The sequence below is a fragment of the Pleurodeles waltl genome, chromosome 8 (assembly GCF_031143425.1).
Source record: "Pleurodeles waltl isolate 20211129_DDA chromosome 8, aPleWal1.hap1.20221129, whole genome shotgun sequence".
NCBI lineage: Eukaryota > Metazoa > Chordata > Amphibia > Caudata > Salamandridae > Pleurodeles > Pleurodeles waltl.
In genome coordinates, this window is record NC_090447.1 from 68,335,172 (window position 1) to 68,361,230 (window position 26,059).

At 42.2% G+C, this 26,059-nt stretch overlaps 1 long non-coding RNA gene across 1 annotated transcript in view; it reads left to right on the plus strand.

Moving 5' to 3' along the window:
* Positions 1 to 25,703, plus strand: part of LOC138249056 (uncharacterized) — a 174,617-nt gene extending 148,914 nt beyond the window's left edge. The window contains exon 5 of the long non-coding RNA XR_011194690.1: positions 25,508 to 25,703. This is a non-coding gene — a long non-coding RNA (uncharacterized lncRNA). The remainder of the gene's footprint in view (positions 1 to 25,507) is intronic.
* Positions 25,704 to 26,059: the final 356 nt, after the last annotated feature.

Consider the following 26,059-nt stretch of genomic DNA (forward strand, 5'->3'; position numbering starts at 1 on the left):
GTCCAGAAGTGTCTGAGTTGGTAGGGTCAGAGGCCCTGTTTAAATACCCAAATGTGCCTTTGAAGTGGGGGAGACTTCATAGAGTGGCTTAGAAGAGCACCAGGTCCCCTTTCAGTTCCATCATGTCTGTCAGGGTCCCAGTAGGGGGGGTGGCAGTCCTTTGAGTGAGGGCAGGCCACTATCCTTTGACATGTAAGTGTCAGGCCCTCCACCCTGCCAGTCCAGGAAAATCCATTCAGTATGCAGATGTGTGCAAGGGTGACTGAGCATCCTGTATTTGGGGGTTGTCTGAGTGAATGCACAAGGAAGCTGTCAACTAAACCTAGCCAGACGTGGATTGTAAGGCACAGAAGGATTTAAGTGCAGAGAAATGCTCAATTTCTAAAAGTGGGATTTCTAAAATAGTAATATTAAATCCAACTTCACCAGTCAGCAGGATTTTGTATTACCATTCTGGTCATACTAAATATTACCTTGTTACTCCTTTCAGATCAGAGGCTACCACTCAAACAGTATATGAGGGAAGCCCTAATGTTAGCCTATGAAAGGAGCAGTCCTCACAGCAGTGAAAAACTAATTTAGGAGTTTTATACTGCCAGGACATGTAAACTACACAGGTACATATCCTGCCTTGTATCTACACAGCACCCTGCCCTCTGGGTTACCTAGGGCCTACTTTAAGGATGACTTATATGTAGAAAAAGGGGAGTTTTAGGCTTGGCAAGTACTTTTAAATGCCAAGTAGAAGTGGCAGTGAAACTGCACACACAGGACTTGCAATGGCAGGCCTGAGACATGGTTAGTGGGCTACTTATGTGGGTGGCACAACCAGTGCTGCAGCCCACTAGTAGCATTTAATTTACAGGCCCTGGGCACATGTAGTGCACTTGACTAGGGACTTACAAGTAAATTAAATAAGCCAGCAAAAAATGAGGTAAAAAAAAGAGGACGAGGAAGGAAGGTAAAAAGTTTGGGGGTGACCCTACAGAAAGCCCATTTCAATATATTTATATATATATATATATATATATATATATATATATATATATATATATAAAGGTCAAACCTAATGAAAAGGAAGTCACCGGATGTCTGCACAATGTCCCGGGAATCGCATTCGGCTGGGAGAAAAAATCCAAGAAAGTCTCAAATAAAGATCCTCCGTCAGCAGTTTATTGTAGAAAAATCCATAATGGTATATTCAAAACAAATTCACTATCACGCTGTCCTGACCAAATGTCTACACGTTTCGGCAAACGCCTTCAACTGGACAAATATATATATATTTAACCATGTACATATAGCGCTGCTCTGGGGATCACGACCCCCTTCTCCGCCAGCAATTTCATGGCAGTAACACTAGCAGAGCCAGGGTGCAGGGGGCCCCAGTGGGCCCTGCTCTGCACATGCACTTGGCATGGGCAATGCAGGGGGCCCCCATTGGCCAGCCCCGTCGCAATGTTCACTGTCTGCTTTGAAGACAATGAACATTGCAACAGGTGCTGGTGCACCCTAAACACTACAGCATTTCCATTGGCTCTATTACGAGCCAGAGGTAATGGCGTAGGCCGTTTCCCACTGGTCCAGTGGGCGGAAACCGAGTTTCCGCCCGCTGGGCCAGCGGGAAACTTTTAATGGGCCCGGCAGGAAGGCTGCCACACTGTTGGAAACCTACCCGTCAGGACTTCAACGAACAGGCTTTTCCATCCCCCCGAAGTCATAATCAGGGCCATTATTATTTTATATATATATATATATATATATATATATATATATATATATATATATATATATATATATATACATATATATATATGCATATATATATATATATGTTTATATATATATGCTTATATATATATGTATATATATATATATATATAATCATACACATATATATGCATAGATATATATATATATATAAATATATATACAAATACATCTGTATCTGTGTATATATATATATATTTTGTTTATTTATATATATACACATATAATATGCACACTAAGAATTGTTTAGTGCAAGTTCTCAGGAGTCAGTCAACACTACTAGGATGCTTCCCTAAAGCTCTTATACCCTCAACTCTACTGATGGGAGCAGCACAGGCAATAAGATACTCTCTCTTCCCCATTTAGCCAGTTACTGCTGTTCTACCACGTCTAACGTTTCTGTCACAGTTCAGCTCCCTCACCCTTGCTATGCAGCTCACCTTGCTGGTTTGTCACTTTGCTCAGTAGCCTCCCTTTGTGGAACAACGTCCCGTACCGCTGCGTAACTCCAGGTACTATTCACCTCAAGAGAGCCACACCACTCATCATTTACTTGTCCTTATAGATGCCATCTTCATCTACATGTGTTTCTGTCTCAGCTGTGTGAATATACATTGTAGCTGTGTTATAAGTATAAAAAATGGCTCAAAGGTAGTTTAGTCAAAAACAGCATAGAGCAGCCAACACCACCTTTCCCCTTACAGTGCTGTGCTGTTCTCTGCATATACCTTGCAACCAGTCTATTGCTGTACATTGGCTTTGTGTTATTTTAGTTTCCTCCTGATTACACATGTATTAGTGTTTTCCAACAGAAACAAGGGCCCAGATTAAAAAAAAACCTGGGGGTTTTCCCAGAGCCACAGCAGTTAGATTTCTAACCCTCTGTCACAAAGACTCAGTTCAAAGCACCAACACTGAATCAGAATGTTAGTTGGAGCGCAGCCTTAATGCTACCCACTGAACAATCCTGCCAAAGCAGTTTCTTACAGTTCCTCTCGGTCCTGTTAGATGGGTTCAGGTTCAAGGACAAACTGACAAGCCAGACAGTATTTGATTTATGAATTACACACTCAAAGACAGCACTAGAATAGAAGGACATGTACTTAAAACATTTACATTTTAAAATCCATAGTCTAGGGCCTAAAATATGAACACAGAATTCAAAAACAAGAGCAGACATGCAATGGTCAGTGAAAACAAGAAACACATTTCTAACATTTTCCCAAGTTTTTTTCTATATCCTAGCACCATAAACCATGCCTAGGTGCTAAGCTAAACCTTGGCAAAGCATTAAATAGCAAAACATACCTTACAACTTTCTTAGGGTGCATCTCGCCTCATACCTTTAAAAAGCTGGCCACAGCTATTCTTTATAAGAGCTCTGCCAAGAATACAATATATGTGCTCTTGGTGAAGGACACCTTCTACACAGCTTGTGAAATCAATACTCAGTTTGAGAGTAAAATGGCTAGGCAGTCTGCCATGATCTCTAGCAATAATTTTAGCATGAAGGACTCTATTAATCAATGGTCAAATCCTGGGGTTTATATATTGCTTAACCATGGATGTTATCTCGCATTTTCTAAATGAAAAAGGTTTCGAGACAGTAAAGCTTCTCTAAGATTAAACTCAAATGACAAAAAATGTGTCAACTCGATATACATGTTGACATTAAGCCTCCATCTTTGCAAACAATAATCCGGCACTGAATGTGACCATTTTGGAATGGCTGTGCCCTTTAACATAAACCAATAACTTGTTGGCCTACAGAGTTGTCTGCCATGATGATACATGCATTTTTGCGTGTTCTCTATGAACCTCACACTTGCTATTAGAGATAGGGGAAAGCTATCAGCAAGTAAGGAATCAAAAAAGATTAACTAAATGAGAACTGAGACAGTATTCCCATCAATACCTATCTTCATTAAGTAATTGAAAAAAATGATAGGAATGGTGGTATTTCATCAGTGAACGAAAGCACTCATACCTCTCCTACCTTTTCACAATGGCAGATTAGACTCAAGTGCAAAAGGATGTTCTTTTCACACGTTCTGCAAACGTCATATCATCAGCTGTGGTTTTACTAGATGGGGACAGTGCAGTCATGGGTGTGGCTATTTATATGATGAGGCTTTTGTCTTTTTGTACCACCACATGGTGGCTCATTCTCAGCTATTATTGCTGCCCATCTGCATAAATTCAGTCTTGCGTCAAACAGCATAACAATAGTTTCCTTATAAGAACTGCAAAACTAAGTTTGCCTTACAAAACATATAACACATATCAGAAAGGTAAAGTGCACCGCCTCTGTACTTTCAGAGCAATTTAACATTGCCTAATACTTACATTTATAGAGTTTTTATATTATTATGTTGCGCAGAGTAAATTTCAATTATTATTTCAATAATATGATCCAAACTATCTTCTAATTGAAATTGAATCAATAACAGGCAATTTCAAAAGGTATATTTAATTTGCTAATTCTTATAATATAACATACAATGATTACTAATATATTTTTCTAATTGAAATTGACAGTTACCTATTGTCATTATCTAATCAAACCTTAAGTTCACATGTTATATTTCTACTTAAACGATATTATTCACACTGTTTATTTCTAATCAAATCTGAATATTTGTGGAACATTTATATTCTAACCCAAATATTCACAGATTATAATTTCCATCCACTTTTTCAAACATGTTATTTAATAAACACCAGATATACTCTGCGAGTCAGTTAGTTCCCTATAAAGACTTGACACATTTTTAAAATGTCCATCAGTGTAGTGAGGTAGATATTTTACTTGCAAAAGAATGAAATTTGAATGACTAACATTATCAGGGCAAAAGCATTACAGTGTGGCCACAAGCCCTGACAACCTACAATGAAGCAATGACATTTAAAAGTGAACAGTTAGTGGGTATATGCATATGTTTGCTCAGGGAATTATTGCCCTCACACATCAATAACCACTCCTGTATTATCTTTGGTGAGTTCTATATCTGTTTTACTCATTTCACCTAAACTATTGCTTAAAGGCAGTTTTCTATAATATAGTTACACACATTATTTTTCACTGTTAATGAGAAAGTCAGGGGTAATATTACGGTTTTATTCTAATATCCTTTTGATTGGAACATACTCCTGAAATGTGTGTTTGTCTAATAAGCATCTTTGTAACATTGTCAAGTAGAGAACAATCAATCTCTCCCTCTAGAGATCGTTACTCTTGTAATTATGGCATTTGCTCACAATATGTGCAGTGGACTGTTTGTCCTTCATTTTTGTGTACTTTTTGTAGAGAAATTTGAGTTTGGATTGCTCTCAAAATATTCTAAAAAGCTTCCCTGCTCAGAAAGATTTTTCCATTGTCAAACTCTTCTTTCCACCAGTCATATAATGCCAATATTTTTAAAGAGTAATTTAAAAAAATGATTTTTATATTTGCTTGTTAATACTGTCTATTTATCATTTATTAGATCTCTTGCATTCATGAGTCATTGGGCTCAGCATTTAATCTTATGGGTGGGACCTCCCAGAGGCACATCCTCAGTTCAGATTGTGCCAGCTGAGGTAAAGCTCTTTGCTTGAAAGAGGAGCTAGGCAAGTAATTTGAGGTCTGGATTCACAAATAGCCTCCGCATTAGTGGTGGAGGCTTCTCAGTCATAGTGGGATCTCAGCACTCATGGTGGGACCTCCACACTGCAGTGTCCCATTACTGAGATCCCACCAGGAGTTGAGTGCAGAGATCCTACCACAATTGAGGAGCCTCCGCCATGTGGGTAAAGGCTGTTTGTGAATCGAAGACCAAATATGCACAATTGATCAGGGTACATTGTGCAGTAGACTATCAGCAAGTAGACAGCCTGCCTGCAATGTCCGCTTTTCATTCCTCCCTGCTTTCTAGGAAAGCAGGCTATGGCCTGTGGCCTGTGGGCAGGGATGGAAGCTTGTCAAAGCCCCAGGCCTAAAGGGCCCAAGATGAATCAGAAGGGTCCCTCCCAATGCCCAGTGAAAATTACAGAATGGCAAGAGGTCCTGGGCACCCTGTTCCTACTAATCCAGAAGAAGGTAACTTAAGTTTCCTATATTCTATGTGCTTGCCAATGAAAGAAGGGGGTCTTTAAATGAATGTATGTGATCCCCCAGGAGATCTGGCAGGGATAAAGCTTCAAATGAGCTCTCAAAGGAAGTTTTAGCATAGCTCAGACTTTGGTCATAGAATTAATTTCCTATTGTATAAAACAAGATGGCCAGCCTTAAAGTATGGACATTTCTTTGCACCATGCATTCCAATGTGAGATGGTCTGACTTTCAGCTTCCATTCAGGTGGTAGGCTGGACATGGAGGGACAATCCCTTCAGTATGGCTTGACACTGCATCTCTGGCCTATTTAGAGGCAGGGTATTAATTCTTAAAAGAAGGGATTTGGGCCCGTTAAATTCCCAGTTTAAACATAAACAGCCAGGCTACACATAGCAGGCCAGCAGTCATGTTTACACTGTCACTGTAGTGAGTGGCACAATTGGTGCTGCAGTCCACGTGTAACATTTAACTTACAGACCTTTGCTATACTTTGTACCATGTACTAGAGAACAATAGGTAATTTAAATATGCCAGTTAGAGACAGGGCAATTTTGCCATGTGAAAAGAGGAAACACAGGCACTTTGTCACAGCCAGCAGAAACAGTCAAAGAAAAAATCTGAGGGTACACCATGCAAAAGATGGTCATTTCTAATACCAACCTACACTCTGCTCATTCCTAGAAATACTTAAAAAAGAACAAAGTTACCCGTAGATAAGAAAGGACCTATTCCTTACCAAACTCAAACCAACAATCTCTAAAGAAATGCACGAACTTTAAGCACACAAAGTAAATATCTTTGCTAACAACAGGGCCTTCCATATGTAAACTTAGGGGGTCATTTTGAGTTTGGCAGATGGAAAAGGCCGTCCCGCTAACTCCCACGGTCAGGTCGCCACCAGCGCAGCCGCCTTCCCGCAGGACCCATTATGAGTTCTCCGCTGGGTCAGCGGGTGGAAAGCTGGCCCAGCAGGGAACAGCCTACAACATTGACGCCGGCTGATAATTTAGCCAGTGGCAATGTTGTGGCATGTAGGGTGTGTGCAATGGAGATGGCCATGGGGGCCCTTGCACTGTCCAGGCCAAGTGCATGGGTAGTGCAGGTGCCCCCCTGGGGCCCCCTACACCCCGTCTCCACCAGCCTTTACATGGCGGTGCTAACCCCTCCTGTGGAGGGAAACTGGTGGTCCGAGCGTGCGCAACCGCCACAGTCGTAATGTGACGGTCAGACCGCCGTCAAAGCGGTTGGACCACAGCTTTACCAAAGCGACCCTAGTGGTCTTAAGACCGCCAGGGTCGTAATGACCCCCTTAGTAGCCAGAACCCTACTAAAACAAAAATACTAAACAACAACACTTTTTATCCTCACTAAAACTCGAACGCTCATAAGTATTAATGTTTATTTCTAAATATTAATAAAACACATTTAAATCAACCAATCTGAATTAAAAAAAATAATTCAAATGACAAAAATGCTAATACGATAATTACATTTTACTTTAATAAAAAATTAACATGAATACATTTACTATGCAAAATAATCAACACTATTTTAAATAAGCGAATATTTTTTCTGTCACCTATAAAAATATGCTGACATAATAAAAAAAAGGATACATAGACCCAAGGACTAAACAAATATAACAACAAAAAATGTATTCTGTCCACCCAACACAAAAATAAATAAATAAAAATCGATAAACCAAAGAGTTTCATAGCTGAAGTAATGGTCAGCGAAATGTTGCTCTAAAAAAATAAAATCACAAACAAATAATAATAAAAAGAGTCCTCAAAAGCACAAAAATACACCAGAGAAAAATAAATCATCCAATGGAACTCTAAGAATACAATGGAATCTAGGCAAACTCCCCCCCTCCCCCCCAAAAATAGAAAATAAATATATAGGTGCTTCAAGGAACCTGAGGAATTGAGGTACACTGAATAAATAATTTTTGGTTAAAATTAATTAACTCTTTTTTCCTTAAAAAAAATTAAAAACTTCTATGTTAAAAATAAAGAGTATCATCTGAAAACAAAAACCTGTAAGGGAAAAAAATTAAAGGCTCCCAAAATCATTTACAACCATCTTCTCTTGTACTTATCTTAAGCACAGAAAAAAACATTTAGATCAATGTTAAACACACAGAATACACATATAAAATAAAAATAAGTTTACATTTCATAAGAAGCCTTACCACAATAATCTATGCTAACACACACCACACTGAAAACCAATACATTAAATCAACATCCAATAACAAAATTATCCTAACTTTGGGCCTGAGTATGCGTAAGGGGGGTCTTAAAACCATTGTACTCACAGTGGCTGTCTGACCGCTGCATCCTTGGCAGTCTGACTGCCAGATTACGATGCTGGTCGTCAAACCGCCAAAAGACCACTGCCATCGCCAGGATCCTGGATCCTAACGCCTTGGTCGGCTGCATAAGCTGTGGTCAAGCACGGCGGTGCTGATGTCAGCACCGTCATGCTCATAATGACTTGCCTTTCGGCCCAACTTTTCATAGCAGGGAGGCTGCCATGTAAAGGCCAGCAGAAAGGCAGAGACAGGGACACAGGGTAGCCCCGGCACCGCCCACGCCTCTGTCATGGGCAGTGCAGAGGCCCCCTGGCATCACAGTCAGTGCAGCTGGCATTGGTCTCAGCTCTCTTTTAGATCCAATGGCGCCTCACTGACTGTCCTGCCAGCCACACAGGTTTTTTGATAATACAGCGGTCTAGAGGCCACCGGACCGCTGTATTGGCAGTCTGATGGTCGGCTACCAGGGTCGTAATCAGGCCCTAAGTCTAAACACCTTCCCCACAACTAAGACTTTAGGACATAAGTCTTACCTGCTTTGGAGACAAGCAACTGAAAAACACAACAGCAAATTCTAGGAACAGCTCAAAATTGTGAGAAAGACAAGGAAATCAAAGAAATTGAGACAAAATGGCAGAACGTTGAAAATATAAAAATACTTCCGTCCCATAGAAATCAGTGTAAAAAAATGACTTTGTGTATTAATGTTTATAAATTAATAACCAAATCAAGAAAGAAGGGAACAAGGAAGGACACAGCAAGTTAGTATATCATTAAAAAATCACAAAAGATATCCCTTACTTAGACATCAATAGATCATTGAGGACACCATACAGTTAAGCTAATAGGCATGCACACATGTTATTACTCTGTATCTCCTTCCCAATTTTTTGGATACTTATAGCAGAGAATATTATGAATTTCTGAAGAAAGCCAGTACAACTCATTTGTGTCTGTCTCTTAGGCAGAAATATGTTGAACTTTCTCTAAGAGTTGGACTAGTCCCTGTTCCTTTTTAGTCTACTATTGGAGATACAAATAAAGCTTCTGGTATTCCAACAATAGGTATTTAGCCCTCACATGTTAAGTCCCTCTGCATTCCATTTTCTCAATAAAATACTAACACCAGCACTTCAGGAAGCATCTGACCTTTTCTTTGTCATGGAAAAACCTCAGCAGCTCCCCTTGTCAGGATGGGTCCAATGATGAAGCATGACACTTGAGTGTAGGTGAAAACTTTTCATCCCATAACTGCTGTGCCACTAATCGACCGAGGTTCAATCAAGAAGCATCTTTTGTAATGTTGTAAATTATTAAACAACATGTTAATGTAAAGAAATATTATGTGCTGATAAAAATGTCCACACTATCTTATATATAAATACATATAAAAATACAGATAATATCAAAAAACAACGCTTTCAGTATTTTTATATATTATAATGTTTACTAAATGTAACTGATGGTATAAGTACATATTTGTCAATAATTAATGTACTGTGTGTTTTAAAAAGTGCACAACTACAACAAAAGTGCACAACTACAAATCAAATGTGTAATGGTAACTATGCTCATGTATATAAAATAAACAAACTCAAACATTTGTTGTAATTATTGAAACATATTGAACAGTAAAAAATGTTAGAGGTTAAAAGAGATGTTTTGAAAATGTGTATATCAATAAAATCTAAAAATAAACAAATTAAACTATACATTATTATAAATTATTCAAGTACAAAGAAACTCAAACGAGTGTTAGCAGTTTATAGAATTCACATTTACTATTCCCAAAAGACATGCAGCCACATTGGATTAAGGGGGTCATTACGACCCTGGTGGTCTGTCGCTGTGGCAGTCTGACCACCGCCAAAGCAGTTGTCAGATCGCTTTGGCGGCGGTCTGACTGCCACATTATGACTGTGGCGGTCATGTCACGGTGGGAACGCCAGCACCATCACTTCTCCTCCACAGGAGGGACTGGTGGTCCTAATCCACCAGGGCAGTGCTGTTAGCAGCACCGCCCCGGGGATTACAACTCCCCTCTCTGCCAGCTTTTACATGGTAGCACTGCCATGTAAAGGCTGGTGGAGACAGGGTGCAGAGGGCCCCTGCACTGCCCATGCAAGTGCCCCCCTCGCCAGCCCAGTGAACATTGTGACGGGTGCTGGTGCACCCTACACACTGTAGCTCTATTATGAGCCTGTGTCAATGTTGTAGGCCATTCCCTGCTGGGTCAGTGGGTGGAAACACAGTTTCCGCCCACTGACCCAGCGGGGAACTCTTAATTGGGCCCATGGGAAGGTGGAGGCACTGGTGGTAACCTGACCGCGGGACTTCGGCAGAAGGTGAAAACTATCCTCCGAAGTCATAATGACCCCCAAAGTGTTTTTTTGGGGGAAAGTCAAATTAGCTACTCTCACCTTAAAAACTTCTACATTGGGAAAAGTTCACTTGGGGAAGGGGAATCAGATTTAATATTTGTAATAAAAACTAAATCACACGGGGGAAGTGTTGACTTTGGGCGCTCATTATACTATTCCCACTCCAGACTTCATAAGTAATATTCCTACACCAAACTTTAACCACACTGGGGAAAGTGTTGACCTATTTTGAGGCACAAGTTTAATAATCACACCCAAAATAGAAACATGTTGGAGAAAATGCTAGACTTTTAGACTTCACAATAACCACCCACACAACATTTTCATAGATATTACACTAAGAAGAATGAATTGCTAAAAAACATTTTATTTACCCACAAAAACTACATGGCATGAAAAAGGTAAATTGGGAATAGTACAAAACATAATTTAAAAAATATTTGCTATAAATGCACAAATTATACTTAATAGTATTTTTTTTAAAAAAAATACCTTTTAATGTGTAACAAATTACAACAAAATGCCAATATTATAATCTATTAACCTTTGTTCTAAAGCAAAAAATGAATTAAAGATATTGAAATATATTTATTTTAATTTAGAAATATATATTAAAAAATAAAAAAGAATTCCAAATAACAAGTAGCAAAACACATTGTTTAATAAAATTACATGCAAAAATGACAATTTTTACAAAAATGAAAAATAAAATATTTTTAAAAATATGAAAAGGCACAAATAATATTATAATTTTATACAAAACACATTGTTTAATAACATTACATGCAAAAATGTCAATTTTTACAAAAATGAAAAATAAAATATTTTTAAAAACATGAAAAGGCACAAATAATATTATAATTTTATACAATTAAAAATAAAAATACAATTGCTTATACACTTTCACAAAAAAGTTTAACAAAAAAATTGAAAAAACTAATCAGCCAACAATTTCCAATATTCCACGCCTACAATTATCATACAAAGACTGTGAAGATTTTCAAAACAAATACAATATATTAACAAATAAAAATACATAAAATAAACTTAAACACACTATAAATTCCAGTATAAGTACAATATAAACTACAATGATTTAACAAACAACAATATTGTTAACAACAGTAATAAAAATGGCTTAAAAATGATTATCCTACCTGCAATATATTAACCCACAACATTTTTGACATCACAACCTTTAAGACACAATATTTGTGTCTCACAATATTCTTTCCACAATATTTTGCTGCAGCAGCCCCCTGCACCTGCTTGAGTTTTGACTGTGACTGTGTCAGAGCTTTAAGCCATGGCAGAGTATGGGAGCACAGGGTATGTTTTAATGGCTTTGTCCTAGGTATTTTTGGACACTGTGTGCAGACAAATGGATCATAGACTGCACCGCAGGCAGCTGTGTCTTTGATAGGGACCCAATCCAAGATATTTCTCCTGCCAGCACAGCAGAGCTCATCGTGTGCCAATAGAACCCTATCTTGGGTCAGTATATGCACATGGTAGTATATGCCACTCTCCCTGGGCCTCCACAACTTGCTTTATTTTGCCCACAAAAAGAAGGGGGTGAGTCATGTAAACAAATTCTGATTTGTCCTGTGATTCTCAACCGCAAGTCACGGACCGAAAAAAGGTGCAAGTAATTTAGGAACTACAGTGACTATGTTTCGTGGATTTCCAAATCCAATTGTCTCTGACTTAATAGTAAATACATTTAAAAGCAACAGATCCATTAATAAATCACTGAAGGGACAGGAAACTGCATAACAAATAACTGTTTTAGTTATAAAACAATTATGGTGGTAAGTATATGATATCCAAATGCAGCATTAGCCCTACATAGACCTTCATTACAAATTGACAGAGTGGAGGGATACTACTCTGTTCAACTGCAAGCACTCTGTTTCTGTGGCCTGGAATTATGAGATCCTCAACCTCCAGCAGAATAGTTCTGGACTCCGACTTTCGAGGAGCAGTAAGGGCTCTAGACTACTACTGCACTTGAACACTACCCTCCCTCATACTTTAGCATGGGGAGCAGAAAAAGCTCACCCCAGCTGAAGTAAAAGAACCCCTTCTCTCCCATCATACCTGCTCACCATTCAGCACTTCTAGGGCCTTAGAGCAACTACTAAATCTTTGTGCACCTAGGCCCGCTGTTTCACGTGGAAGGTGAAAAAACATGCAGATTTGGACACTGTATACCCAGGGCTACATCTTATTCCTTCTATTAATACAAAACCTTGTCATTCACATCACCAGAAGATACTGGCCAGTATAATAAATTCTGGCCCTGGTATCTCCCTGTGAATATAAATTTATAATAGTGGCCATTGTGTGTAATTGAATCTCACAAGCATAAAGGCAAACAATGATGACAAGACAAGACACTACTTGGGAGACCAGCAAATGACAGGCTCAGTGTTTATCAAGCTAAAGCTTAAGTCTAATCAAACAAGCATTACAAAAGATTGTTATATTGACAAAGTGTATGAGTAGTGTGACATTCTTTGCTGCTTTTTTTTCTTCCACAGGTAATTACCACCTCTAAATTCAGTGTTCCTCTAATTTCCAGATACATAAGATATTATAATAAACTTCTAAGCCTTTTCCGGTTAAAGGTGAAATCAAATAGATTAGCAACTAATAAGTACCTGTTACGTGACAGTGACATTTATTTTCTTCATCTGTTGCCATGATAATGTTCCACTTCATCTTTGTCCCAGGGGCCCAAATGTTGACTAAGCAAAATGGCATTGACCCAACGGATGTCAGTTTATTTTTCATGGACACTGTTTGTGCTATTAAATGAGCCTTGAACCCCAAGTGAGTTGTAACAGTTACATCATTCATTAAAGAAACTGCTCAGCTTGTGGATGCCCCCTTGGCCACACCAAAGGGTCATCTTATACAGATCACTTCTTTAGTAACATGCAGGACTGTGTTTCTATAGAAGGCATGTGGGTAGGGATTGTCTGCTCTACAGGCATCACTTCTGAATCAAACATTTAAAAAGCTACTAATCTATACAGTTTATGCCTAAAATATCTAAACGTCACAAAAAACTAGTGGACATGAAATTTGCCTTCTTGTATTTTTTCAGCCAAGTGTCCACATGGGTGACTTTGGTCACTCCCACTTGGTTCCTTGCTCCCCTGTCTTCCCTCTTTTAGCAGCTATCGATTTTGATTTATTATATTTGTTACTGGGTGAGTATAGATGACATGCCATCTTCTCCTTCTGTCATAATACTGGAGATTCAAGATAAAGACCAAGTGGCCATCATCTGCACCAATCAATTTGAAGCTAACTTTTTACTACTAATAGCAAGTGGCAGTTCTTGATTTGCATTATTCTCTAGATTAATTGAGTTGTTCATATGCTCTCAGGTGCTCATTCTGAGTTTGGCAGCCAGCGGAGGCCACCTGCCAAAGAGTCGCCAAACTCAACCCGTCACCTGACTGCTGGTGCTGTCAGGACACCGCCGCCTGTATTCCGACTTTCTGCCCACTGGCCCTGTGGTGAAGAGGGCCTTAACATTGACGGAAGCTCGGAATCAAGCCGGCACCAATGTGGGGGTGCAGCAGCACCCGTCGCCGCATTTCACTGCCCATAATTCAGGCAATGAAATGCGTGACAAGGCTGTGCATGGGGGCCCCTGCACTGCCCATGCCAAGTGCATGGACAGTGCTGGGGCCCCCAGGGGGCCCACAGCACCCCCATTCTGCCAGCTTTTCCATGGCAGTGTGAACCGCCATGGAAATGCTAGTGGAATGGAACTCGTAATCTGGCGAGCAGCGCTGCTTGCAGCGCTGCCCTGGCAGATTACAACCTTCGGGACCGCCAGGCTGGAGGCCGCCTCTGGCGTGTCGGCGGTATTACCATGGCATTTCAGCCACAGTTGGAATGTGGCGGATCAGACTGCCACTACCGTGATGGTTCAATGGCCACCCCGAGTCTGGCGGTCTCAAGAACACCAGACTCGGAATGAGCACCTCAGTCTCGGGCATATCTTCTCCAGTATGCCATTCTGGAGGATTGTCTGTTTGATGAATATAAGTAAAAGTACTAGCAGTGGAGATAGGTACCACTCTTGAGAGCAAGCTCTGATTGCCATCCTTAGAAGTTCTGAGAAGCAATTGTGCTATGGCTTTGGTCAACAGATATCTCCAGTTCTAATCCTGAGCTCATATTTAACAGTCTTATATTTCTGGAAGTCTTGCTCCACAAAAGTGTAACTTTCTAATGCCCTTGTATGTCCTAGGTTGGGGTACACCGCTCAAATAATTTGCCTCATCAAGTAGCTCTGTCTTTTGTAGATGAGCATTGCGTGGTGCTGCCCATAGTCCATTTCAAAGTTCCCCAAAAAAGACTGAGGGGAACATGAAGGGACAAATAATTTTCAGAAACAATGGATAGAGGCAAGAGCAGGCATCCCTTTAATGCAACAGCCAAAGAATGGATTGTGATCGTAGAGTGGAGCATTCTAGTAGGCCAGTTCTAGAAGAGAGTATGGAACATTTGGTCAGGCTGCTATAACACGAGATGGGAAACTGACAATTGTGGCATTGCAATAGACCTGCTCTTCTCAGATAACAGATTTATTAACTAGGACCCTATCAGGGTAAGTAATACTATGCACTATTTTTCAGCTTCAAAAACATCTAAGCCTCAATGTACATTGTCATTTTGAAACACAGCCATTGGTTCTAGAAGGCGGAGGTACCCTATCAGGAATTTCCTCTTGCTCTCAGGTTCCCAGGTGTTCTGAGTTCCAGGAGCAAACAAGGGTGTTCTGCCTTTCAATGTTATTTCACAGTAAACCAAAAGAAAGCTCCAAACAGACCAGGTGTATCGTCAAAACGACACAAAAATAAAAAACTATACAAATTGCAGAACACCTACGAAATGTTGACAGTATAACAATGAAGGCGGATCAAATCATCCCTTCAGTCTCCCATACATGTTTTCCGGCATTACTGTTCTTTTCACAGCACCATGCATGAACGCTTATCCTAGGTCCACATATCTGCCACCATGTTGCCTACACTTATGGTTGAAGCTTTGCTTTGTCATTGTTACCACTCTCATGTGTAGTTCTAGGCTGACCAATTAGTAAAACAATTTAGTAGTTAAATTTCTAAGTCCCACCTAAATCCCTAGAATAACCATTTGTTCTGCAGTATTGTTGCCATGTATGTCATACTACATACCTATCCAATCTCCCTACCTACTTTCAGACTGTACTTTGGAAGTAAGAGGAATGGAAAACATGGGCTATACATTTATTCATATGCTCTTAGCCCTGCCTGTTGAAGAGTTGATTACAAATTGTTTTGAATTTAATTTTCATGTAGAAAAGGGCAGTGGTTGCTGAAGCATACATATAATAGGTATTCACAGCAGACTACAGCAGTGGAAAATATCTAATGGGTAGCCATGTGTTTGGCTCCTGTGCTTCATATCAGCTGAATCAAACTGAGAGGTATGAGGAGTATGTAGAAACATAGTTATGTGTTGTATGAGTGGAAGTGGAAAGGGATGCATGTTAGATACAAATTGGTGCTATTGTAAAGGGGGTACTATGGAGAGAGATCAGAAAAGAATCATGGATGTAAAGGAAGGTGCATAAACAAGGAAAGGCAGGGGTGTAAGAAGAGAAGCCTGTTGAGTTAGAGAAAGGGGGCTAATTAAAGGGATGAGATAGAATGGCGCAGAAAGAAACTGAAACAGGAGTTTTGGAATGGAGGGTGTCTGTGAAGGAAGAGAGGCTATGTAGGAAATGGAAAAATAACAAGTGATGGACGGAATGCTGAACAATGTCAAACATTCACCCCCAGTACAGAGATCTGGGCCTAAATCCATCATTTTTTTGCTGCCCATGCCATTCCAGTTTGGGCCCAGCCATATGCAAATCAGTCTTGACCTTGTTCCCCATGGGAACAGTCCAGCCCGAACTGCCAGGCCAGGTCTTCCCTGGAGTGGAAACAAGCATCTTGGGACCGGTTTCACCCCTCATCAGCCAGGCTAGCTTGAATCCAGTGGCATGGGAAGCACAGGACCCACGTCTGGACATACCCTTCCCACTTAGGGCGACAAATGCAAAAAGAACAAGTGATGGACAGAATGCTGAACAATGTCAAACATTCACCCCCAGTAGAGAGATCTGGGCCTAAATCCATTGTTTTTTTGCTGCCCATGCCATTCCAGTTTGGACCCAGCCATATGTAGGAAATGGGACTGTGGTGAAAGAGGGGCTAGAGATGTGGATCAGAGTTTTGACCAACACTAGAATGTTATAGGGTGAAAGTATGGCAATAGTGAGGCAGAGAAGCTGTAGGGAGTGGGAAAAGCCATGACTGTGATGGGAGTCCTGACAATCTCCCCCTTTTGTTCCAAAAAATAGCCCTCTGTTGGCTGAAGATTTGCCTTGTGTCTTATTTCCTTTCTGTCAGTTCTGTGCTGCTGCTATTAATCTGTTGTCACTGCTGCTAATTCAATACCCAGGAGGCAGGAGGCAACGTGAGAGGTTGATCAGCTTGCATTTGTAGAAAGAGGCTAATCATCTAAGAGGGCATCTAGATGCTAGGTTTATTGCTGGGATCAGTTGAAAAGCCAGGTCTTGAGTCCTTTTCTGAACTCCAGGAGGGAGGCAGGTGTTCAGAGGTGAAGAGGAAGGTCATTCCAGGACTTGGCAGTGAGGTAGGAGAAGGTTCATCCTCCACAGTAGCTGCAGATGTGGGGAGTGTGTGCAAGGGATAGTGAGGCAGAGCGTAGGTGTCCGGGGGGTTGGTGGAAGTTCAGGCAGTGATTGATGTATGCTGGTCCTTGGTCCAGGAGGGGTTTGTAGGCATGCATCAGCATCCTGAAATGGCATCTCACTGCAGGTTTCTGAGATGAAGGGGTGATGTGGGTCCATTAGGGGAGGTCAAGGATGAGTCAGGAAGTTGCGTTCTGAACCATCTGGAATCCTTTCAGGAGTTAGGTGGTACTTCCTGTGTAGAGCACATTAGCGTAGTCCAGCAGGCTGGTGATTACAGTTTGAGTGACGGTTTTCCTGGTACTGATGGGAAGTAATCTGAAGATCTTTCAAAGCATGCAGAGGGTGGGGAGGCGGGTGGACAAGTCTTTGTTGATTTGGCATTTCACAGTGTGTTTGCTGTCCATGATGATGCCAAGGTTGCAGACGTGGTCTGTTGGTGCAGGTTCCAATCCACAGGTTCACCATGGGTCTTTCCACGAAGAGGTGTCATTCCAAAAATTCAGCATTTCCGTCTTGTCTGTGTGGAGCTTCAGGCAATTGGTCTTCATCCAGTCAGCGATGTAGTTGTGGAAGTTGTTCCCAGTGGTAGATGGGTCTTCTGACAGCGAGGGGATGAGCTGCGTGTCATCTCCATAGGATATCATGTTAAGACCATAGGTTCTGACAATTTTGGCCAGAAGCATTGTATAGTGTTGAAGAGGATGGGGCTGAAGGATGAACCTTGAGGGACCCCGCAGATGGTGCTCTTGGGGTTGGCGGAGGATTTCTTGAGGAGGGGCCTGACCTCTCCGTGCTTCCATCCATCAGGGAAGGTGGCCATAGTGATGAATGCATTGAGGATGGAGGTGAGTTTCTCCCTGATTTCCTTGTTCCCAAAGTTGAAGAAGTGGTGAGGTCAGGGGTTCGTGGGTGCTCCAGAGTAAAAGGAGTTCATGATGGCTGTGGTACTCTGAGTGGTGTACAGTTCCCGTGCGGTGAGCGGATGGTTGTGGGTAGCTTTGGTCGGTGTGAGGAGGTTGTAGAAGTTGGTGGGTTAGAGTCAAACTTACTGTAGTTGGTGGATATCTTGTTGCTTCAGTAATCTACTAGGATGTTGCAGAGTTCCTGGGACAGGGGATCATGCTTTGGGTGGCTGACAGGCATGAGATGATGCTGAAATGTCCCTTGCTGGGGTTGGAGCTTGTTTCGATGTGGTATGTCAGGATGCCTCTTATTGTGCTTTTAGCCATTGGTGGTATTTGCTGAGGGCTGCCTTTCAGGTGGCTTGGCCTATGAGATCTCTGCTGGTGCACCATCTATTTTCTAGGCGTTTACAGTTGCATTTCATTGTCCTGAGTCTGCTGGTCTTGGCTGACTTGATGAGGGGCGACTCTTGGAACAGTTGGTGATCCAGGTGGAAAAATTCTGGATGGCCTGTTCAAGGTTGGTCACAGGGTCCGGCTGGGTGGTGTAAAGGTTGTCCATCCATTAGAGTCTCAGTCACTCTGTTCCAGCTGTGGTGAGAGGAGCTGGGGTGCCTGGTGGTGGTGCATGGGGATCCTGAAATGGTGAAGTGGACGATGGTCTGATCAGTCCAGGTGAGTTTGGTGGCATGACTGTACTTGACTTTTATCTCTGGCAGTGAAGATCGGGCCAAGCATATGTCTTACGCTGTGTGTGGAGGGGTTGGTTACCAGTTGGGGTGTGAAAAAAAGCTTCTTTTTGACATGGTTAGCCCCCACTTTATGCCTGATATATGTTGTAGCCTAGAAATTGGTGTGACCAGGGCCCCTGCTAACCAGGTTCCCTGGGCCTAGACCTCTTTCCCTAAAACTGTTGTGATGCATTGGCACAACTGGATACACCTATAGCTATCACTATAAGTCACTAGTAGAGGGTACTTAGGTACCCATGGCATGGGGTACTAATGGCAGGCTCCTGAGGGTAGCAGCACTGATTGTGCCACCCTCTAGGGCCATGCATCCAGATGCCCCCAGCACTGCTATTGTAGGCTGGGTGTCCTGGTGCAAGCCTAAAACACAAACTCAACATGTCCACCATACACTGCACACACTATGGGTAGGACACCCCTCTGGCAGGCCTTCATGCTCTAAGGCAGGGAGTACTATATCATATGTGAGGGCATAGCTGCATGAGCAATATGCCCCCACTATGCCCTTGCCAAACCTGGGGCATAGTGAGTGAACAGAGCTGCCATTTCAATACATGTGCTGGGCACTGGTCAACACAAATTTCCCAGCTACATGATGGTGTGAGAAGCTGGCCTGGTTTGTAGTGGGTACCAGAGGTACTTACACCTTATACCAGGTCCAGTGATCCAACTTAGTGAAATGTAGGCAGTGCCAAGCAGCTTAGGCTGTCTAGAGGTAGCTGTAGCAAAGCAGCTTAGGCTGAAGTAGGAGACATGCAAAGCTCCTGCAATACCACTACAGTTACACAGTACTAACACAAAATAAAAGACAATACTCAGTGTTACCAAAAATAAAGGTACTTTATTTTAGTGACACAAGGCCAAAAATTTCTTAGAGGCAATACTCCTTCAGGAGGTAAGTATTATACACAATATATACACTAGAGACCAAAATCAGGTAAGTAAATAGTCATAGGGTAATGCAAACAGTAGAAAATGCAATAGAATGCAATAGGCCTACGGGCGACACAAACCATATACTAAGAAAGTGGAATGTGAATAATGAATTCCCCCCTAGGCAAGTGTAGTGTGTAGAGGGGCCCTGGGAATGTAAGAAAACACCAAAGGTAAGTAAAATACCTCACCCCAGAGCCCAGGAAAGCAGGAGTAAAATATGGTAGTTTCCTCAGAACGCATTACAAGTCGTAATGAAGAATTATGCAAGAACCAAACAGCGAGTTGGGCATCACAGGATGGAGTGCTGGGGACCTGGGCTACACTGTGCACGAAGGATTCATGGAAATAGTGCACAGAAGCCTCAGGAGCTGGAGATGACGCAGTGCACAGGGGTACTGTCACAAACCGGGAAGGCAAGCTCTTACCTCCTCTAAATTTGGACTGCTGGACCCTAGGACAGTTGGGGTTGTGTTGGTCCACCATCTGTGTTCCAGGGATCATGCTCGTCGTCAGGAGAGGAGTCCCAGAGAACCGGTCGTTGTCACAGAAGTGTGCCTACAGGAACAGGGAAGTGACTCCGCTCCACAGGAGATTTCTTTGTCCTTCTGGTGCAGGGTGAAGACAGGCAGTCCTCAGAGCGTGCACACCTTGGAAACTGTTGCAAAAACTGGCTGGAGCTGAAGTTCCAGGGTTACAGTAGCCTTCCTGGTTACTTTGTTGCAGTTACAGCGGTCCTGGAGCAGTCTGTGGGTGATCTTTTGTCAGAAATGAAGCAGGAGGTGCAGAGGAGTCCTGGTGGAATCCTGCAAAACCAAATCTGAGGAAACACCCAGAAGAGAGACCCTAAATAGCCCTGAGAGGTGGATTGGCTACCAACCCAGGCATAGACCTATCAGGAGGGGTCTCTGACGTCACCTGCTGGCACTGGCCACTCAGAGGACTCCAGAGTGTCCCCACACCTTGGAAAACAAGATGGCTAACGTCATGGACACACTGGAGGAGCTCTGGGTACCACCCCTGGGGTGGTGATGGACAGGGGAGTGGTCACTCCCCTTTCCTTCGTCCAGTTTCACGCCAGAGCAGGGACTGGGGGTCTCTGAACCAGTGTAGACTGGTTTATGCAAGGAGAGCACCATCTGTGCCCTTCAAAGCATTTCCAGAGGCTCTGGGAGGCTACCCATCCTAAGCCTGTAACACCTATTTGCAAAGGGAGAGGGTGTAACACCCTCCTCTCAATGGAAAAGCATTGTTCTGCCTTCCTGGGACAGGGCTGCCTGAGTCCATGGAGGGCAGAAGCCTGTCTGTGAGGTGGCAGCAGCTGGAGCTGCAGTGGAAACCTCAGAGAGCAGCTTTGGCAGTACTGGCTGTACATGGTGGAGCCCCCAGGGTGCATGGGATTGGCTCCCCAATACGAGAATTGGATTGGGGGTGACATTTCACAATACTAGACACCTCACATGGCCATATTCAGGGTTATCATTTTGTAGCTACATATCTGTAGGTTGCACACGCTTATAATGGCGTTCCCGCACTCATGAAGTCTGGGAAATTAGTCCTGGACAATGTGGGGGCACTTTTGCTAGTGCAAGGGTGTCCTTACACTCAGTAACTTTGCACCTAGCCTTCAGGAAATGAAGGTTAGACATATAGGTGACTTATAAGTTACCTGGTGCAGTGAAAATGCTGTGAAATAGTGTGTGCACTATTTCACCCGGGCTGCAGTGGCAGTCCTGAAGAAAGGTTTGTATAGGCTCCTTATGGGTGGCAAAATAAATGCTGTAGCCCATAAGGATCTGGTGGTACCCCAATGCCCTGGATACCTAGGTACCATATACTAGGGACTTATAAGGGGGGTCCAGTGTGCCAATCAGAATTGGAATATGGGGTCACTAAACTATAGTGACTAATTTGGAAGTAGAGAGAACATAAGCACTGGAGTTCTGGTAAGCAGAACTTCAGTGACACAGTTAAGCACTACTGACAAGATACTCATTAGGCCACAAATTATGAGCACTGGGGTCCTGGCTAGCAGGATCCCAGTGAGACAGGCAAAACATACTGACATACAGATAGAAATTGAGGGTAACATGCCAAGAAAGATGGTACTTTCCTACAGATGGCCACTCAGAAGCCTGGGTTGTTTGGTATCAAACAACTCAGTATAATGAATCCAAACTGGTACTAGTATTGGGTTTTACCCCTAAATGTACCCAGTGGTCATCTTAGAGGGTCTGCCCGCACAAGCTAACTATCCTGGCATGGTTGCTGACTGGTTCTATCCAGACTGCCACCTCCAGACACACAATCTACAAACCTTGTGGGAGAGATTCATCTCTCTGGTTTGTAGAACAAAGCTCTTCCTGGGTGGAGGTGCCAACCCCCCTTCCTTCAGGAAGGTGCACTGCTCTGGCGGTGAGCTTCAAATGGCTAACCACCTTTGAAACTCAACCCCCAGACCTGCTTCTAACAGCAGATGGTAAACCCCATGCAAACCCCAACTTTTGGCAGAAGCAACAGCGGGGAACTCAAACAAAGAGTAGGCCTGCAAGGTGGGTACTCCACTTCATTTTTCACCATTTTTGATGGAAGGAAAATAGCCAGTATGGGATAGGGATAGAGAAGTGACCCTTCCCACAGGAAGTGGTCACTGTAGTGGGTGTAGCCACCCAAAGGCAGGTGACCCATTGGTCACTACCAGGTTCCCCCTAAAATGGCCACTAAGTACAGTATTTAGTGGACACCCCTAGACCAGGAAATCAGATTCAATGGACAAAAGAAGACTAGCATCAAAGAATATTCAAGGCATGAGAACTGTGGACCTACTGCAACAAAGAAAAGGCGTCAAACCCTGCCAGCTGTCACCAGGACCCAAACATCACTGCTGAGGAGCTGCTTGACAACTGGAAAAACTCTAAAGAACCCCAGAGCACCTCTAGGCTATGAAAATCACCATAGAACTCCCTCCAGAGTGGAGGTACCACTCTACAACAGCACTGACCAGCCACTAACTCTCGAACTGGAAGCTGCTGCTGGACCCAACAAAACATCAACAACCACAAGGACAAACCCTGCAAGTCTGCCAAGATTGGTGGCTCTGCACCATTCATTGGTCAAACTGTAACAATACCCTGGGTATTGGTCAGATAACATCCGACACCAAGAAAACCAGGCTGCCCGGGTGCTGAAAAAGGACCAGGAGGAAGACCAAGTTGAGTGACTTCAAGAACACCCTGGACCTCCCACCAGAGTGCCACCGTTGTCCTGCAACAGTAAGCTTGAATCATGTGAGAGCAATAGGCTTAACATGTATGAGTAACACTTTGATGTGATAAGCAGGAAAAGTTGTTATTGTCCCTGGCGAAGGCCTCTAGACCCGACTGGGCTCTTAGAGAGGGCTAAAACATCTTGGCTTGGAATTAAGATTTCCTGGGAACAATAAAAAAACCCACAGGAAATGGAAGGATTGTTTGGTTTTATTTACACCTTTGGCCCCCTGTAATAAATAAACATTCTTGGGGTACACCAGTAGGTATTTTTAATAATCTGGATCCCTCCTGTTGTCCAGTTGTAATTTTTTTGGCACTGCCAAGAACTCTTGGTTGACTACCCCCGGTAGTATCATCTTACGGGGGAGTGGATAGACAGCCGATGATGAAGCATGTCACTATTTAGTGGGTGGGGTGCCAACTCCAATTCTTAAAAGAATCCGGTTGGTTGGAAGTACGAAAGGTTAGTTTAAAAAAAAAACAGTATTTGGACGAAGTGTCCCGACAACAAAGTAACCCCTACAACCTAGTTACCATGGTGTGATATGGATTTTATGTTGGGAGAATGTGACTAGGTGGTATTCTCTCAATGTGTGATAAATGTTTTTGCTACAGCCACACTTCCATAGTCAAGAGCAAGGCAGTGCCAGCCCCTCTGGGATCTCCTGTGTGAGGTTCACTAATATGATTTCAAAATTTAAATGGAGGTGGGATCAAGTGCCCTCCATGTGATCCCAGTTGTCACTTGAGTCTCGAGAGCTTCCGTCCAATCGCAGGCCATATTATCACCCTCTAATTGTGCCTTCTTCACTGCCTGAGTGCATCAACATACCACAATCTGTATGTATGTGGCAGTAGACAACATACTTTCCTCCCCCCTGAAACACCAGTGTTTTGGAATAGTGACCTTAAGGTACAATGCACTGCAGAGAGTTAGAATCACTAGCAGTTAGTTCAGAGTGGTGTATTCTTGTTTGTGTGAGTTTTGTTCCTCAAGATTACAGTGAAATATGCTGTTCCACTTCCCACAGAAGGCAGTGAGAGCAGTGAGTTAGTGTAATGAGAATACAGTGTGAGGTTGTTATTGCCTGTTGGACACAATCTTTTTAGCCACAGACCCAGACATTGAACACCTTCACTCCCTTATCCAACAAGGAAGTTGTTATCATTTAAAAGTCCTTTTAATTTTATTTTTCTATTTCTTTTGATGTATATTGCAATGATTTTAATTAATTGAACAATAAAGCTTTACTACTGTAGGACACAGAGGTCACAAGCCAGTATCTGCTGCCCGAAACACAACTGCAAAATACATCAGACTTCAGCACTCATGAAATGCAGGACTTTCAGAGTACAACAGTGGATCTAACTATGTCAGTAATAAAGTTTAAAAATCAAGACAAATACCAACCAGAAACTAAAAATAGCATGTTTCCAAAACTATTTGCCTATGTATAGAGCCCCATTTGTTGCACATTTATTATGTAGACAGACAGAGCTTAAGGAGTCCTCAGCGTGTGCTAATGGTCCATTCTCTCAGTGTTTTGAAAAATGTAAAGTATTAGATCCTCGTGGTGAGCTAAAAAGAGATTATTCTCCTGCTCCATTATTTATGACTTCTTCAGGCATTTGGCCTTGTCAAGACATGACACAGCAAGAAATAGACTAGAATCCACACACAACAAGTTGACTTCATGTTGAGTCGGCACCTCGAAAAAAATGCTAATCTTTCTCAAAGCAGCATCAGAGGAATTATCAACTGATTAACTGTGGAAAGATGGTGACTATTACACATTAAATTTTAAATGCAATTTTAAGCTAATTTAAAATACCCAGACAGATAAGAGCCCTAAACTATGAAGGCTCTACTCTTGAAAATGACTTTCTCACAAGGAATTAGCAACCTGCAAAAATGTTGAATTTACAATATAGACTACTGCTTTAACAATAAGGTAAGTAGACAAGGAGTTAAGACTGGTAAATCTATCCTTCCCTAAATATACTTACTCACTGTGGAGTAGGTATTGTTTCAGATCAGCATTAATGACCACAATATTGTGACATACATCTGTTTAACCATAGAGCAGAATTTGAGGAAGAATGCGAAGCCCAGATCCATGGATATCCCTGGGCCACCAACCATAGAGTATCCCTGAATGTTAGTTCCTTCAATGTACCAGCTCAGGGGATTTAAAATGTTCTTTCTTTTGTGACTATTTAGGTTCTGCCTTCTTCTGATCTCCTCTGTATTTTGAAGTTGTTTGTGTGTTGTACTTTACACCTGCCCCTTCTCACTGAAGTTTCTTATGCTCTACTTTCAGGTTCAGTCCATCCAAGATCTTCATGACAAATTAATGATCTCATACAGATGGAGATTGCTGAATCTTCTGTTATTCAATATCATGACACATGGGATTATCTCTATTGTCTAATCATAAGGAAGCAGATTACTATTTACAAAACTCTCAAGATTATTCTGTCCTCTGTGTCACTTTTGAATAAAGTAATGAAACATCACTGCTGTTGTCTCTATTATTATAAGCCCAGCAATGTTTCAAAGATGTTCAGCAATTGGATAGAATGTGACTGTTTTGTTCACTTTGTCCTTTCTCCTACAGATAATGATATATCACGTGAAATCAATTAGTCCAGAAAGAATATAGAGAAGTAAGAAAAATATCATCCATAGCTGCATGCTAAATGACAACCACCTGCAAGAAGCTTTTAATTGTAATAGGAACTCAGGGCCTCACTACAAGGCTGGCAGTCTTAAGACCGCCAGCCCCATGCTGGCAGTCAGGACTGCCGCTGCTGTGGTGGTCCGACCACCACATAAAGACCCTGGTTGTCAGACTACCAGGGTTCCACCGTCT